This window comes from Narcine bancroftii, chromosome 6, assembly GCF_036971445.1.
Source record: "Narcine bancroftii isolate sNarBan1 chromosome 6, sNarBan1.hap1, whole genome shotgun sequence".
Lineage (NCBI taxonomy): Eukaryota > Metazoa > Chordata > Chondrichthyes > Torpediniformes > Narcinidae > Narcine > Narcine bancroftii.
The window spans coordinates 14392256-14410741 of record NC_091474.1 but is presented as its reverse complement, the minus strand read 5'-3'; the positions used below and the strand labels follow the sequence as shown (position 1 = coordinate 14410741).

General features: G+C 37.7%; 1 long non-coding RNA gene across 1 annotated transcript in view; it reads left to right on the top strand.

Annotated features, from left to right (window-relative positions):
- Nucleotides 1-10905, top strand: part of LOC138737425 (uncharacterized) — a 67517-nt gene extending 56612 nt beyond the window's left edge. The window contains exons 3-4 of the long non-coding RNA XR_011340903.1: nucleotides 7837-7874; nucleotides 10373-10905. This is a non-coding gene — a long non-coding RNA (uncharacterized lncRNA). The remainder of the gene's footprint in view (nucleotides 1-7836; nucleotides 7875-10372) is intronic.
- The last annotated feature ends 7581 nt before the right edge of the window (nucleotides 10906-18486 follow it).

Genomic DNA, 18486 nt, shown 5'->3' with positions numbered 1-18486 from the left:
TAAAGCTATGGAGAACGTAAATGAATCATTAATAGCGTAACACGTAAACACTGACGATTCACTCAAAGAAAATATTGTTTTGTCTTTATACATGATCATTGCATGTTGAATATTGAATGTAAGAATTAAGATAAGGTCTATTGCAACAAAATTCTTTATTCTTGTTTTACCTTAAGAATTTGATAGCCTATCTATGTTTAAGACCTCATTAACCCAGCAGACAATCAGAATTTTCAAAATTTATTTCCTTTCTTTTCTTTTTAAAATATTTTTATTGAATTTAACACATAAGCTTACATACGGTTTTAAAAATGAAAGCATATAACAAATCATTTGTCCACATGTAAGAAAAAGAAAAAAAGAAGAAACTGTCGAGAATACATTGCCGAGTTAAAGGCAAATGAAAAAAGAGAAAAAAACTACATCTAATCTACCCCCTCCCTCTAATCGAGGTTACTTAATATAATAAATAAAAAGAAAAATGTGGATCCAATGGCCAAAGATTATTTCTGATGGACAAGAATGGTTATCCAAGATGAAAATTATTTTCTGTGTAGAGATCTGGCAAATAGAGATTTAATAACCATTCCACCCATTTATGATGAAGTTGATTAGGAGCCCAGAAACCTCACAACTCATTGTTGAAAGATGTCAGGCAGTTAGTCTAATATTTGATCTGAAAGGTATCATTTTTGACAATGCACAACTCATGTTGGATTGCAGTAATACATTAACTCAGTTTCTATGCTCAAGGTTTGTGGTTTGTGACCTTCCAATTCACAAACAATGGCAATTGAGTCAAAGTGAAGTGGATGTTTTGTTTCAAGCCCAGAGAACCCCAAAACCCAGCAGCAATAGATATTCACCAAGACAAATGGTTACTTAAACAAAAGTTGCTTTTAATTATCTTTAAACATGAACACAGAATCTCACTTTAACTTAACTAACCTAACACAACCCCCTTCTGATTCTAAGCACACATGTCTGTAATGTGTGTGTAACTTCAGAAAAGTTCTTTGGTTCACAGTCCAATCTCACTTCTATTTCCTTCAAGTTCACTGGTTGCAAGCAATTCTTATACTGTTCACTGAATTTAACATTTATGAAGTTCACCAGGCTTTAGTGCTTGAAAAGTAAATGGTTACCGCTCAGGAAAGTTCTTGTCAGTTTTCAGAGAGAGATTCGTTGTGTGCTGGACACCCACAACTGATTCCTTTTTTTAATCAGCCACTTCAGTGTCTTGCCGAAGAAACTTGCCCCCTCAAGGTTCTCCAGATGGTAACCTCTTTCTTTCAGGTCACCACAGAGTTCCTTTTCTGTTTCTCTTATTTCAAGAGAGACATTAGACAGCCAGTCCTCTCCTCTTGCATGAACCACAAGGGCTTTGACCAGGCTGAACCAAGCACTCACAACCCACCTTCCAAATGGGGTTTTCCACAAGCTTGCCAGCTTGTCCTGTTCCAGTCCCAGCTGCTGCTGTTGACTATAAAGCTGTAGAACTACTGATCTCTGTGTGACTCTCTCTCTCTCTCTCTCTCTCTCTCTCTCTCTCTCTCTCTCTCTCTCTTTCTCTCTCTCAGAGAGAAAAACTGTTGTACTCTCTCTGATGGCAAAAACATGACCCTCTTAGAACAGCAAATTCCCCTCTGGACAATTTGTGGCTCTGACACCTTCTTTCATCTGTTGCCTTTTAGTAAGCAACAATCCATTAGTGAAGTCTCTTGGGCACTCTCCAAAGCTTTTGCACAAACTGTAGGCCCCGACATGTCCAGCATGAGCAGATCTCCAGTATTTTAAATAAGATCTGTTTTAAGTTATGTGACCTACACTAACAAACCTGTCCCAATTTATCTCCCAAAAATGTATCTATATTCTGTCACAATAAGTTACCATCAGCTTTTGGAAATACGATGTAATCTCAAAATTTAAAAAAAAAGAAATCTCCCAACCTACCACCATAATTTTCCTGATAAACTCGTAGAAACCATGACAGAACATATTGACTGAGTTTTATCGGATCCCTGCATGTCTTCCAATTTTGGCTCAAAATTAGATCTTTACACTCTAATATCATCTGGAGGTGAGAATTCCTTGGACGTGGTAAGAACCTATTTAGAAAATCACCAAGCTATTGGGAATTAAAAAGCTGATGTAATTAAGCCTGACAATTCTGATGAATTAACAGTTGTTCCTCACAATGAATATTTAGTGAAACACTGGAGATAGTTTTTAGAAATTAAAGATTTGACATGATTTACTTCAACATACACTTCTGTCTGTCAAGGTCAAGGATGATGCTGTTAAACATATTTCAAGTGGGACAGATGAAACATATTCGAGTGGAGTATTACCCTATCAATCTCAGCCAGGATTTTTATTAATGAACTGAACTTATTGCACACATTGCAACACCAACCTCCTGCAGTCTGCACTAAAATTAGTATTAAATGCGCTTCCCATTTGTAAGGGATCAAGAAAAAAATGAATATTTTAATTTTAAGTCATTCAGTGATATGATGCTTTATGATCTCGAGCTACAAGATTAGCATACAGTAAATTAATCAACACATGCAACATGTCTGGCTTTCCACAGAGGGATTCTTCGCCATCTGCTGTTTCTTCAATGAGGCACTCAGGAGTATCTTCTCTATATTGCTCCAGAAGCTTTCATGGATTAATGAAATCAAAATAATACCCCATTTGGTATACCTAACATGAGGCACCGATCTTTTGTGATTAAAGCTAATTGGGGTGTCAAATTCAGAGAAAAAAATCATTTCAGAAACATTGAATTTTCCCAATCTTTTGCTCAAAAATTGTCACAAAAAAGAAAATAATGAAAATGCATTTTATTGGCATCACTATGGTGTCAAACTTCTTGGCATTATAATAGATTACAATGTACTGGGAGAGCACAAAGAAAGACAAGGATGAATACTGATCAGCTAAGATTGTCAACAGTGCACAGGAAATTAGTTCATGAAACTCTTTGATTTATTGTTCCAATCCACATTCATAAACTGATTATAGAAATAGAGAAAGCTAATTTGTATCATGAAAGATTACAGTTGTAGTTGTAAGTCTCTACTGAGGGTTTTTGAAAGGATGTGGAGAATGTTCAGCACAATTAGGGTCGTCAGGTTCAAAACTAGATAGTCCTTTTCTATACATTCCATTTGCCAATCTGTCCTTCATCCATCTTTGTCCTTTTTTTTTTGCCATGAGCTGAATTAATTTTTAGTCCATTCTTGCATTTTCTACTTGATTCAAATTTGGGTAACAATTTTATCCTGAACACTGAGCCATCATAGAGGACACATTGGTGGGCCAAAGAATTAATTGGATTGAAAATTGAATCTGAGTCAAAGGATCTTTGATGCATCAAATCTGTTTGGGAATTTGAGAGACTGAAAATCATATTGAAAAAGCCTAATCATTTCCATAGTTTACAGTTACTGAAAAGTAGAAATTCTGTCTGGCCTGCAGGCAAAAGAATCTCAGGGTGGTGTGACAGAGTACATAGAAATGTTTTTGGGAGATAAGTTGGGAAAGATTTGTTGGAGTAGGTCACATGCAAACACTTTAAAACAGATCTTATTTGAAATACTGGAGACATAGTGGCTTCTCACACCTTTTTGCAAGAGCTTTGAAGAGAGCTCAGAGACGTCACTGATGGGTTCTTGTTTACCCAAAAACAACAAATGAAAGAGCAGGCTGGTGCCCTATTGTCTATAGAAGACTTGCTGTTGTAAGAGGGTCATGTGGTTTTGCAAGCAAGCAGAGAGAGTCCAACAGGCTGTCTCAGACTCAGAGTGTGTGTGTGTGTGTGTGTGTGTGTGTGTGTGTGTGGTGTGTGTGTGTGTGTGTGTGTGAGAGAGAGAGAGAGAGAGAGAGAGAGAGAGAGAGAGAGAGAGAGCAGTGTCAGACAGCTGAAATAGGAAAGGCTGGCAAGAAGCTCCAGTGTGGATGATGGCCTAGTCAGCCCTTCTAGTTCATGCAAGAGGAGAGGACTTGGAATAAGTTAAACAAAAAGGAACTCTGTGGTGACCTTTAAGGAAGAGGTTATCATCTGGAGAATCCTGATGGAGTAAGTTTTATCAGTGAGACACTGAGGTGACTGATGGAAGTACCTCAGTGATGGATGTCCTGGAACAACACATATCACTCTCTGAAAACCAACAAGAACCTTCCTGAGCAGTAACCATTAACTTTTTGAGCACCAAAGCCTGGTGAACTTTATACATGTTAAATTCTGTGCACAGTATAAGAATGACCTGCAACCAGGGAACTTGGAGGTATGGGAAGTGAGATTGGACTGTGAACCAAAGAACTTTTCTAAATTTACACATACAGTACACACACGTGCGCTTAGAATTGGAAAGGGGTTAGGTTAGGTTAAGTAAGTAAATAATAGATGTTAAAGCTTGTTTCTATTTTCATGTTTAAAGATAATTAAAAGCAACTTTTGTTAAAGTAACCATTTGTCTTGGTGAGTATCTATTGCTGCTTGGTTTTGGGGTCCTTTGGGTACATAACAGTGGTATGTGATGTCATGTATGTACTCTGACAATAAATTTGAACTTAAATTTGATCTTGCTGATTCAATTTTAATCTTCACCCTAATATCAATCAAAAGTTGCATTGAATGTGTGCACCCAAAGAAACATCTCTTGGTATCAAAAGTTAAATACTGACATTCTGAAGAATTTGGAGTATTTTCAACGTATAACATCTTTTAACAAATAAATTCTGATAAATTGAGTCAAACTCTTACTAACTCACTTTGTAAATTTGCACAAATGAGATTTAAAATTGAGAAGACAATTGTGTGATATCTCATACCATGGGGAAAGGGATTAAAGCGGAGCTGTATATATGACTTTGAAAGAACAGATGAGAGAATAAGTCAAGATTAAAAGAAAAAAAACCTAAGTAAATTCCATTTTGGATAAACAACTATTGTAAAACTCAAGACAACTAAGCATTCCAAATACGGTTTGAAGTGTAATGGTTACAGATCTTCTAAATAACTGGTAACACAAATCATTGAATGTTTGGAATCCATCCCACGGGATATAAGCCAGCTGATCTGCACGACCCACTCTCTTCAATTATCTACAGAGATGCACTCCAAAGTCCTCCGATGATTGGTATTCCTTTGCCCCATTAACTTTCCACAAAAAAACTTCTGATGCTGAATCCTATTTGCCTCTTGTCTTGTGGCTGACAAATTTCCTATTAAATGATACAACCAATTTTTTAACTATCCACAAATCTCTTTATAGTTATCCTTAAGGTACACAGCCCCAGGATTTGGGGAACTCCACTGCAATGTATCCATTGAACATCACCATACGTTTCCATTGAGAGAGGCAATTTTGGATCAAAATGGACAGTTTCCTTGAATTCCATAAGCCTTTACTGATTAGTCCATGAGAGGCATGGCCAAATACCTACTTTAAACCTCTGCAGATTGCACTACCCTCATTGACCTTTCTGGTGACTTGTTTTGAAAATTCAGCAAGAAAGGAGTGAACTTCCCTTAAAAGAAAAGTTTGTATTGACTCTCCATGGTCTATCTGTACTTTTTTAACTGATGATTTACACTCTTCTATTAGAGAGTGGAATTTTTCCAATAAATTCTTCCATTTTAATCAAAATACAAGAAATAAAGGATGATTTAAAGGGTTGTTGCCAATCTGTGTGGCAGAGCTTGTAGAAGAAATTGAGGCAGTGCACACAAGCCTTTATTATTTTCTCATAAGAGACAATACATGTGATGTTTCTGATTTGCCACATGCTATTCTCCATGGATCAGTTAACTTCATTCATCAGGAAGAACAGAATAATTTCTGGTCACTTAAGCCCTCAACTCACCCAAGTTATTTGCAACTAGTTTGTGCTTGGATTGAGGATAATGGCCAACTTATGCTCATATTTTTTGCAATTCCTCAGTTTACTGATATATTACAACCATCTTTATTCTATGGAGTTTCCTGATGTAAGTCTCTCAACTAATTTCCCAGCAGATTCAGGCCTCTTCCCGCTGAACCGACTGAAATTGACACAGACATTCAATCTTCTTCGGGTTCATGAAGGACCAATCACATTTGGCAACCAGGAACATTTGTATTCATATGTAAAAAAAAAAGATTTCTCAAATTAGCATGCAAAGATTTGAACTCACACAGTCTGGACTTCATGTTCATACTTCTTTATATACCATTGACTACCATGATGATAAATTGGGACATATATTAGTGTCATGTTGAAAAAAAAGAGCATTACAGTGTCTTCCATAGAAGACGTTGACTTGACCTTCTAATATCAATGCAAATTCACTGGCAAAAAGTATTATTAAAAGTACAAAATTGAGAGCAAAGCTACAAGCATTGGACAATATGCTATCTGCAGAATTTTAAACTGCCCGCCAACTGGTTGGAATTTACTACCAACCATGCATCAACCATTGCATCATCCAATATAATTGGATATTAGAAAGTAAGTGGATGAAACTGGACATGGGATGTGGGAGGTGGGACCTACTGTCTTAACCTCCTCCTCTCTCTGACTGGACTAGATATTCTGTTGACAAAGGCCTGTGAGGGGAATGGAATAGACAATTCATGATTTTGAAAGGCAATTGGACTGTCACAAAGAAAGGAAACTTGCATGCTTCCCTTTGTTGCACATCTGCCAATCTACTGCCTCTGCCCATCACGTTTCACCTCTACCTGCTTCACTATTCCTACACGGGGCTCCTGTTCCACTTCTCCCACCCTGTCCTCTCAGCACTGGCTTCCCTACTCCATTTTCCCAGTTTCAATAAAGGGCTTTAGCTCCATCCGTAGGCCACTCTTTTCCACCCACTTACACCTTTGGACCAATTGTTCCTCCAGCAGAGTGAGATTAACTTCAGATTCCAGCATCCGCAGTCTCCTGTGTGTCTTAAACCACTGGGGGAAATGGCTGTGACTGGATTGCTTTACAGGGAGTCAGCTTGGACTCAAATGGATGAATGGTTTCTTTCTGTTCTGATTCTACACTTTTCCCTTCATAGGAAAGCTCCAGTATCATGGGTCAGCATCAACAGGATGCACTTATAGATTTAGACCCCATGCTTTTCTCTTAACCCTAATATTGACAGAAATCAATCTCATCACATCAAGAATGTGTGAAAAAGAAAAAGTGTATATCATGGCTAATGTGATTTATGGTGTGAAAAATAAAAAAATTTTTAAAAAAAGAAGAACATGCTGAATATATCTTGATTTGCTGCTCTTTTAAGGAAATCAGCGATGACATTTTTTTGCACGTCAGTATCTTAAAAATTATCCTGCAGTCAGTAAACTCTAACTATGTCCTGCATTAACGTTTCTCCTTGCTATGTGCTTTGAATACCTAACAGTCAAGATTGTCTGTTAAATAACTTGAAGAAAAAGCGATTGGTTACCGCTGCATAGTTCAGCTAAGTATTTCAGTTTTCCATGCCATGAATACATTTTTTAATTCTATCTGTTCAATTTAATAATTTAATAGAAATGGTATTACATTCTAATTGGGTAAACCATGGACACCTGCCACTAATTCAGTAAGTGATGGATGCCAATAATAGGTTGCCAGTGATCCATCAAAACATTCTTCCACAGCCCGGAGAACTTCAAATTGCATTGGCCCAAAAGGGGTTTCTACTATTTCTGGAAAAATGTGTCTTTTAAACTCAGCCTGTTAATGGAAAATGAAAACGTTGACAAACTGAATTAACAACAGAGAAGAATGAAAACACAAGTTCTGCAAGTGTCCTCTCTAACCTGTGTTCTTTAAAAATCTTTTCAGATCCCAAGAGGCCTAAAGGGTTGATGTGCCAGTGATGGGTGAGACTTGTCCAGCTGAAAGACTGCCTAGGTTAAAATAGCCTGGTGTAGACTCCAGACTGAAACATGATGGAGGCAAAGCACTTTATAGATTACAAAGCCTCATTAGATATGAGGCACTTCTTTAGATGCTTTTCCTCTTTCTTCATACAAATTTTTGCAGGCTTGAAGGAATTTCCATTGTATATTTTCTTGATTGTTTTCTCAATAATGACCTTTGCACAAAGTATTCCCATTTCACGTGATTCACCGTAAATACTAACAACTTTCAATACATTGCATTTACTCCACTGAAAGAAAGGAGACATTTATATTCTTAACACATCTTGTACTTCAAATCTCATTGAAAACAATGAGCACTACATGAGATTGTCGTTGAATTTAATGCATTCTTTTGGATTACTGCAAAAAATATATCATTTGTAATCCAGTCATCTGAAAACATGTGGTGCAGAAGTTTTGCCAGGCTTATACATCAATTCTGTACATGCTCATTCCCAAACTCAAAAAATGCAATCCAAATGATTTCAAGGAATACGCACTGAGCTTCAGGGTATCTTCCAGTGGTTAATATTTGAGTCAATCCACAGAAACAATTACGTGAAACTCTAAAAACTTTCTCAAAAGGGGGTGGTCATCCTAAATTTATGGGCACATTATTTTAATTCTTTGTCCTATACTCACACTGATGCAAGACTTAATAAAGGTGAATGCTTGCTTCGAAAATTGCTTGTGGTTCAACATTCGAGATTCAGCACAGGCTTCAATAATTTCAATTTATAACCAAACAGCCTTTAAAACAATAGAACCATATAACCATATAACCACTTACAGCACAGAACAGGCCAGTTTGGCCCTACTAGTCCATGCCGTAGCAAATCCCCACCCTCCTAGTCCCACTGACCAGCACCCGGTCCATACCCCTCTAGTCTCCTCCTATCCATGTAACAATCCAGTCTTTCCTTAAATGTAACCAATGATCCCGCCTCGACCACGTCTGCCGGAAGCTCATTCCACATCCCCACCACCCTCTGCGTAAAGAAATTTCCCCTCATGTTCTCCTTATAATTTTCCCCCTTCAATCTTAAATCATGTCCTCTAGTTTGAATCTCCCCCTTTCTTAATTGAAAAAGCCTATCCACATTTACTCTGTCTGTCCCTTTTAAAATCTTAAACACCTCTATCAAGTCCCCTCTCAATCATCTACACTCCAGAGAAAAAAGCCCCACTCTGCATAACCTTTCCCTGTAACTCAGACCCTGAAATCCTGTCAACATTCTCGTGAACTTTCTCTGCACTCTCTCTATTTTGTTTATATCTTTCCTATAATTTGGTGACCAAAACTGTACACAGTACTCCAAATTTGGCCTCACCAATCCCTTGTACAATTTCATCATAACCTCCCTACTCTTGAATTCAATACTCCGATTTATGAAGGCCAACATTCCATAATCATATTATGTTATTTAGAGTTTTTGCCAAATCTTTTAAAAATCTGTGAAAGCGCCAACCTCTTCTATTCTGCAATCTAACATATTATTTTTCCTTTCCCTTTCCACCCTCTCACTCCAATAAACCTCCACCCTAGCTCTCGTGGAGTTAGCCTGACCTGAGGGCACTTGCACCATTTTCAATTTTTAATTGAGATTATTTGATACAGCATCAGATATCTGATTAATGCAAAGTCCAGTTGTGCAGAATTGAAAGGCTGATTCAGGTCTGGGAATAACGACTACATTGAAATAGTAAGCACCAAACCATTGACGATGCCGGACCCAGCGCATGACAGAGCTACTGCCCGTGATCCCTGAACTCACCAGATTTGCTGTGGATGAGTGATCGCACTAGCCATTCTTACTCTCAATTTGGGAAGCAAGGTTCTATTAACAACTCAGCCTTAGGGAGTCACATGCAGAGGGACCCAACCCAAGAATATCTCTCATCAAAGAGAATTTTATTTATTTATCTCAGATTTTTACTCTAATTTGGCACCTAAGTTATTGGTTGGGTGAAAACCAAGGGTCTCTTTAGTCTTCCATTTAAACCCAACTACCTTTAATTTCTGTTAATGTTAAACCACTCTCAATTTTGAACCTTTGCAAGTTGATAGTGTCAGGATATCTGGATTTTTGAAATTGAAAGAGAAACAAGGAGAGTTTGACTGAAGCAAGGTAGGTTTTACATTTTGATCCAAAATGAATTAATTCCACGTTGGAAACCAATGAATTAAATCAGTATCTGTCTGGCAGTTGTTCAGGATTGCAAATAATAAAAGGTGAGGGCCAAATGGAACATCACCTCCTGCTGATTGTAATAATGAAGATATAGTTATAATAATGAAGTTATTTATCTTCTACATTATACTTGCATCATCCATAATCAGCTTTGAAAGTAAAGCCCAAAGCTATACACAATGAAAATTTAGTGTTTTAGAGTGGAATTCACTTCTATTATGATCTTTTCTGTGGAAATCAGTTGTTTGATGAATTGTTTTGCAGAAACAGATTTTGGGTTTCACTGAAAAAGACAAACCTCAAATGCTCAAGGGAGAATCTGGAATAAAGGAAGAAAGAGCTGAAAATGGTCCACAAGTCAGGCAGCATCTGTGAAGGGATAAGCAGAGTTAATGTTCCAGGTCCGTGTCCTTCCATCAGAATAAGGAGAACAAAATCAGAAATAAACCATGTTTTAAACTGCAGAGAAAGGCGAGTGGGACGAAGAGAACAGAAGGAAATACCGATGGAATAACATGAGGGATGGAGCTGATGCTGCTGGGTGAGGGAGGCAATAACGGCGAGGGAATATCCAAAAGTATGTCTGGGAGAGACACAAGTAAGAGAGAAAAAAAAATGTAATTTGAAATGCCAGAAAAGGAGAGAGAAATAACTAAATCCCAGAAATACAAGACTGGAATAGTTGATAATGCAAAATTGTTTACTCCGTTGATGAATTCTGGAAGTTTGGTTGAGCTTAGAGTACATTGAGGGACCTGGTGATTCTTCATTAAACGTTCAGCAATAGGGACAATACTGTTCCTTTTTTGGTCAAAAAATCCTTGGACTGAAAATCCCAACTTTCAATGTTCAAATACTTTCACATTATGAATATTTTGGATTGAGGAACTGCCATTTACTCCATTCTAATTTCCCTCAAGATCGAAAGAAAATCATTTATTTCTTTCCATTCATAAAATGATTTATGTTATCCATTTTGGATGAATAATTTACTTTCTGTAAAATTAATTATACTTTTCATGGGGTCAAACCTGAAGCACATAAATCCAATCCATAAAATAATTTCAAGAATGGACTTAGCGGCTCCAACTGTTTAAACAGGTCTTGCCTCACACATGCCCATTAGCAGTTTGAAAAATATTGATTCAGGACTGCTGATCTCTCATTTGTTTGGTTTTAGTTTTGAAGGGAGTTTGATTAATCTGCAAGATTGATATATCCAGCAAATGCCATTCGTTGCAAATTTTATTTCAGCGTCGGAGTGATAATTGAATGCAGAAACAAATACTTTGGCATTAAAGTGACTGTACTGAAGAAATACCAGAAAAAGAGGGAGAAATGCACAGGCGATGAGCTGATGGTGACTCAAGGAGAGGAACCCACATAGGCTGTTGTCTGCAGTCAAGGGATTCTCTCCAGGCTGTGGAATGCTGGAGATTGGCTTGAGACTGGCTTATGGGGTTGTATAATATTACATTTTCTGTTTTATTAGCTGATAATAAAACAATCTAGAATCTTGAAAATGCATTGAATTCAATAATAAAAGACTGGAGTAGATCTGACAATTGTCTTCAAAATGAGGCAAAAACAATGTATGTGTTTTTTGAAAATTTGCCTGTTATTTCCCACCAATCTCGATCCTTCCTGAAGCAATTGATTCTTTTTGAAGGTTCAATTCACCCCAAAGCCCACATGTCTCTTTGAGATTTCATTGCCAAGTTTCAGGAAGCTCAGGAGGTCTATCTATATATTTGTTTAATTCAAATCCCTTGATTATTATCATCTTACAAGCTATTGACATTTGCACCAAACTCACCAAATATAATTTGAGCACCCTGGGGTTAAAAGTACAAGATGGCAAGTTGGAAGCAGCTTCTGGAACCACTTGAGAATATTTAACCTCCCAACCCACATACTTAACGGATAAGGAGTAAAGCACAAAAGTCCTCAGACATCATGGTTGAATTTAAAACACAGAGCTGGAGAAACTCAGCAGGTCAAACAGTGCCCTTTGTGTGGCAAAGATAAAACAAACACATAACTGACATTTCGGGCTTGGGTCCATCATCAAGGTATGAAAAAATGTCATCAGGCATCTGAATGAAAAGGTAAAAGGTGTGATATTTTTTTCTATCGTAATAAAGAAACTAGGGCTCTTTTTATTACTTATATTTATCATTAACTCACAATGTTGTGGGACACATCCATTTTGTGCATCTAACCTGAGGCATCTCTGACACCCTCTAGTAGGATCATCAACTCCCACTCACCACATACCCTTTTCTTAAGATGTCCAAACAAATAACATAACACAAACATAAACAAAAGCATCAAAGCACAAAGTTTTCAAGTGTGCAGTTCTTTTTCTTTCAGAGATTCAGCCTGTCGGGTGCTTTGATAACATGTGTGGATCTTCTCAACAGAGGTGCATGTGTCAGCTCTGCTGGTCCACTATGTCTTGCTCTGGTGGTGTTTCCTCCTGTTAGTGTGCAAGCTGGATCTTCTGCATTGGTCTGTTCTTACAGCATCACTTGCATTTTCAGCAGGCTCTTTCAATTCCTCCTCAGTATTTGACAATCCTCTGCTCTGACAGTGTAGGATCTTGGATTTACTTCCTCCAGAACAGTGGCCTTTATGTCCCAGGTATTGAAATTTCTGAGTCTCACTGCATTATGTTGTGAGTGACCCTAAGCTTCTTGCTAACTTGTAATAGTTTGCTTTTTGTCTCCTTTTTAGATGCTTTAGTTTCTATTTGACATCTCTGTTCTTGTTTGGATTTGCAGAGTAGGGAACTGTGATCCCATCAGAAGTTCAGCGGGTGACATGTCATGTTCAGGTGGTGTAGCTCTGTATCTCAACAAAACGAGACCAGGTCTGAGCCACTGTCTTGTGCTTTCTTGAGCAGTTTTTAACTAGGTGAACTCCTTTCTCTACTTTACTGTTTGAGTGGGGATGCAGAGGACTTGAACTAACATATCAAAAATCATAATCTTCAGCAAAGTTCTGGAATTCTTTCCAACTATAGCATGGTCCATTGTCACTGTAGATGATTTGAGGAATTCCATGTCTTGCAAAGATTGACTTCATGTATCTGATCATACAGGCAACAGACATATTGGGAAGCAGCACCATCTCAGGATAGTTTGATAGATAGTTAATAACCAGCAGGTGGAATAGATCAGTCACAACTTTTTGCCATGACCCCTCTGGTAAGGCAGTTATGATCATGGGTTCCTTTGGCTGCTTTGTGTGATTTTTCCAAGCAGTGAGGCATGTCTATCTAGGACTACTACAAACATGATGTAGTGATCTTTTCCTTTAATTTTCACCTTGTGTCAATGTGCTGTCCATTGTAGGCCTTGAGCTGAATTTGGATGGATGTGTGGGTTTAACTTCATTGCCTGATGTCGTGCTCACAGATCAAATTGGCCTTCACCCCTGTGTCCAGCTTGAAAGGAATATCGGCTCCATTTGCACCGTCCACTTCTCTTGCTCAACTCTGTTTATGCTTGGCTGTTCAGTGCCTGTTGGTTTGAAACCTTCCTGTGCCTCCATGCCCACAAAGAATTTATCTGGGCAGTTTCTTCTATAGTGTGCAAACTTTCACTTCAATTTCATTTCCCTTTGGAAAAGCATTGTTCTGCATAGTGATTCTGACCTTTGCAATTATTACGGACTTTTCCATAGGCTGGATATTTTCTTGCGCATGTTAAGTGCCACATCGTTTACAATTGAATGTCTCTCTGTCCTTTTGTTGTTTCCGATGTCTCATTCTCTGTTTATTGTATCTATGACTGTGCCTTCGTTTTCACCGGCCCTTGCACTCTCATCAAACTTTCTTGTGTGTTGCAGAGCTAATTCCCTTGTGTGGCATATCTTCACAGCTCCAGCTAAGCTCCATCTCTCGCAGAAACTCACTTTCTCGCCAATGATTCTGAAAACAATTTGATCGAGGATCATTGAATCTAGCAGCGATCCCCAACTGCATGTCCTTGCTTTCAATTTCAAGTCAGTTAAAAAAGTATCAAAGCTCTCTGCCTGCAGCAGCGTGCACAAGCAAAACACATGCCTCTCAAATGCTTCAATTTCTTTGGTGAGTAGTGTCCATCGAACATCTCAGTAAACTTGCCCTGGTCATCTGCCTTGACAAACACAAATGTACTGAAATCCTCAAATGTTTGAGGTCCCGCCTATCACGGTAAGTAGCAGTGCAATCTTCTGTGCATCCGGTTTGCTATCAACCCAAATGGTAAAATGATCTCCTCTTAAATTCCTGGAGACACTGAACATGAATTTAATTCCCCATAATTTTTCAGGTTTTCATTTATGTAAGTAATTGCAGACCAAGGTTTAATTGCTGTTGTTTTAGCCATCTGGAAGGTATTGTGAAGAGTAGGTTGGAAAAGACTGCTAAATTATATGGTTTCTCAAAATAGTTTTGATCATCTTATAAATACCTAGAGTTTCTCTCACAGATGGAATCGACCTGCTAAGATTCTCAAATCATTTTCTGAATATAGGAGAAATTTCCATTTCCAGTTCCTCAATTTCCTGAAGATTTTGATTCCTTCAGTGGGCAATTAAAACATATACTAAGTTGACATGACACAAATCGAAATCTGTTCAACAGTTTTATAACTTCCTGCTGTGTGGGAGAAAAATAGTTGAAAATAGCACAAAACATATGTTGGCCATAAATAATACTGTTACATCATAATATATATTTTATATTTCAGGTCTATGCTTTCCAGGTTATTAATATTTTAAAAAGCAAATTCTGGAAATCTGAAATTAAAATGACCCAGAAAATGTCAGAAATACACAGCAGTTTGTAGGGTCTGTGGAGAAAGAAACAGTGTTCACATTTCAGCTTGAGAGGTCATAGATCCTGAATGTTGAATGTGTTCCACTCTCCACACAGGATGCCTGCCCATTGTAGTACTTTGAGCAATTTGAGTTTTCCTTCTAAATCTTTGAAAATGTCAAATGAGCATCTTTAAAAATCTGCACAGTTGACATTTGCTGAAGGGAGCTGATAAATTTACACCTGCCTTACTTCGGATGCCAATATCCAGTGCTGACCTGATTAAACAGTTTACCACGAGGTTCTCATTCTGCATCATAGAATGATCGTCCTGCACTAATCTAGACACTTAAGTGCAACTTCAAGTAATTAAGCCTTTATTGAAAAGTGAAGTAATTTCCACACCTAAAAGGGGATGTAAATGTATCGTCCATTTCAACAGCCCCCAACAATAAATGACGCAAGCATTAGGCCAGCAAGGTTGCTTTGCAATGCAAATTTCTTCCAATTGATTGGGAAGCATATTGCATATGTCAAAAGGTGAAGTCCCTCATAACTTTATGAAATGAATGGGATGAAATATACATAAAAGTGTTTCTGCTATTATGAAATTTTGTCTGAAGTGTTCCAAAGTAAGGATGAGTCAGACACTATTAATTTGTCTGTTTATTACTGTGGAGAGAATCAATCATGTGTTTCACAATTTTCTTTCAAATTTCCAATGACTGCAGTATCTTGAAATGTATTTATATTTTAAAACGTTTTCCCTGAAGCGGATACCACATGGAAATAATTGTTGTCATAGCAACTAGGGAAATCATCAAATAGATTTTCCTCAATTCTTTTTTGATTGGTTAAAGACCACTGTGAGGTTGGCAGGATTTGCAGTCTATTCATAGATTTTCATTCTGAGACTCACTGTAATTGGACAACTACTGTGATCTTCAAAAAATAGATTACCTCTTGTCCCAAAATGGATTTTGTTCCCAAGGTGAATTCTTTCATTAGTGACAAGGTCATTTCCAGGCTTCCTCTTGAATTGCTTCAAGCTCCGGAAATCTTGATTTTTCTTTTATCCCCACAAGATGGATAGACGAATAAAAACAGAAAACGTTAGGGCTCAGCAGGTTGGACAGCATCCATGTTGAGAGAAATAGCAGTAACGTTTTAGACCAGCGAGCTTTCATCAAGTTGTGATGAAAGGATATTAAATTGTGTCATTGAATCGTTTTATGTTTCTCTCCACAGATGTCACCTGATCTCCCCAGTTTCCAGGCAGGTTTTCGACATTCATTGCATGGCTCAAAGGACCTGATTTCAATCCTGACCTTGAGTTCGGTCTCTGCCACTTGCACATTCCTCCCCCATGGCTCCCCATGTTTTCATCCCACATACACGTTTGCAATAAAGTGTCCTTCCAGCAGGTGAGTGGAAAAAGGGGAAGCTGGTGGTAATGTAAGAGAATAAATGGATCAGCGCCAACACCACCAGGCTGAGGCACAGCTTCTTCCCAAGGGCAGTGAGGATGCTGAATGACCACACTAACCATCTAAAACACTCATTTGTACAAAACAATATTTATTCATTTTTATAGATAAAATACTTGTCCTGCATAAGAGTTATTTGTCGGTATGTGTGTCATGTCTGGTTGTGTGTCTGTATGTTTTGCACCGAGGACTGGAGAATGCTGTTTGTACAATAAACTTGACTGTATGCTCCTTCTGCAAAATGCACTGCAGTTACACATACCCAGGGTGTTTGGACAACCTCTGCCACTAAGAAGGACAAGGACTCTAGACAGAGAGAAAGACCAGCACCTGCAAGTTTCTCTGCCAGCTAATGCTCTGTCCTGACTTGAAAATGTACAGATGGTCTTTCATCTAAATCCGGCAGCCTTGCCCAACAACACCATGGGAGCACCTCACCCATAGTGGAAGGTGACTAATTACCACCTTCTCAAAGGCAGATAGAAATGGGCAACAACTGGTGAACTTGCTGCCAATAGCCATATTCTGAAAATGAATGTTCAAACTAAATGCAGTTGTATTCTTCAATAGAAGTAGCAACCAGTTAAGGTTCAAAACCTGAAAAATAATTTAAAAAAAACAATTATTAGACACTTGACCGGTTTTCTTTGCCTGCAGGCAAACATCTTTCTCAATACCATTGTTCTGTTAATAACCATCTGTTCTCTGTAAGGTCCACTTCTGGTGAGCATCTCTATAACAGCACCCGCCAAAATGGCTCTGGAATATGTGCCAATTGATGTTGAACTCACTTTTTGGTGCACAATTATTTATGGCACAAAGTACAATTGACTTCCTAAAATCAGAATTGGCGGGCAGCTTAGGTAAAGTCAACAACTTTTAATTTCCAAAGTTCTCAACGACCCTACTTCACAAACTGTAGATATGGCAGGAATGAATATTTTCCCCATTAATGTCAAAGAAGAAGAGTGAGCAATGCTCATGAATTCAGAGGAATTCCATAGCCGAACTTAGTTATTCAGCTAAATTTGCTTTCAGTTACTCCCCCAAATTGAACCTGGAAAATCTGATGAATCAATTTTGTATGGGGGAGAAATTAGCTGATAAATTAATGCCAGACTTGTGTCAATTTATTATATTAACTCATAATCCCCATGGTTATAGATTCTGACACATATGAAAATCTATACATCATTAAAATGTCTCTCACTGATCAGTCCAGAATGTCACTGGCAATAAAATTGGACTTGATATTTTAATTAAAATATTATCCCTACCAATTTTGATCTGATAACTTAGTTGGCATACTTAAAGGGAGCACAGGAAATAATAGCATAGCAAATTACTTGAGTTGTATTTTATATGGATTAAAAAAAATGCGGGCTAGAATGGATGTTGATTGAATAGAGAGTATTCTGGAACACAAGATCTGGATTGTGCCACACAATCCTGCTCTTCCATTCATTGGGATCAAGGCTGATCTGATAATTGGCCTCAACTAGTTTTTTTTTGTCTGATCCCTCTAATCCATGATTCTTTTATTGTCCAATGACTCATGCTCAAGTGCTCTCAGGATAAGACAATCCCAAAGTTTCAAGTTCTACAGAGAAGAAATTCTTCTCTTTTTTTTGTTCTGAAACAGTCCTCACAGTTCCAGATTCCACCACAAGGGGTTTGTTTGTATCTTCAGGCAAGATGAATAGTTTTACAATGGTTGGCCGAATGAATATTTGTTTGTGGATCCTTAGATCGGAAAATAGTCAAAAGATCTTTTCAAGCAGAATGGGAAAAAAAATGATAGTAGGTGGTGCAGAAGATTGCAAATATTAAATATTTTAAAATAATTCATTATGCATCAGTTCAATCAAAATTGTTTTCACTTTAAATCATACCCAATGCTAATACCATTGAACATTGCAATTATCATATCATTATTTATGTTGAACAATCAGATAAAATATATAAATGTACAAATTAATTGAATTTACCCAGATGATTGGTATCGACAATTTTTTCACTCAGCGCAGATTAATTGCAGCATAAACATTTAAAAGTATAAGTGGCAGTTAGTGTAACGCCAATACTGT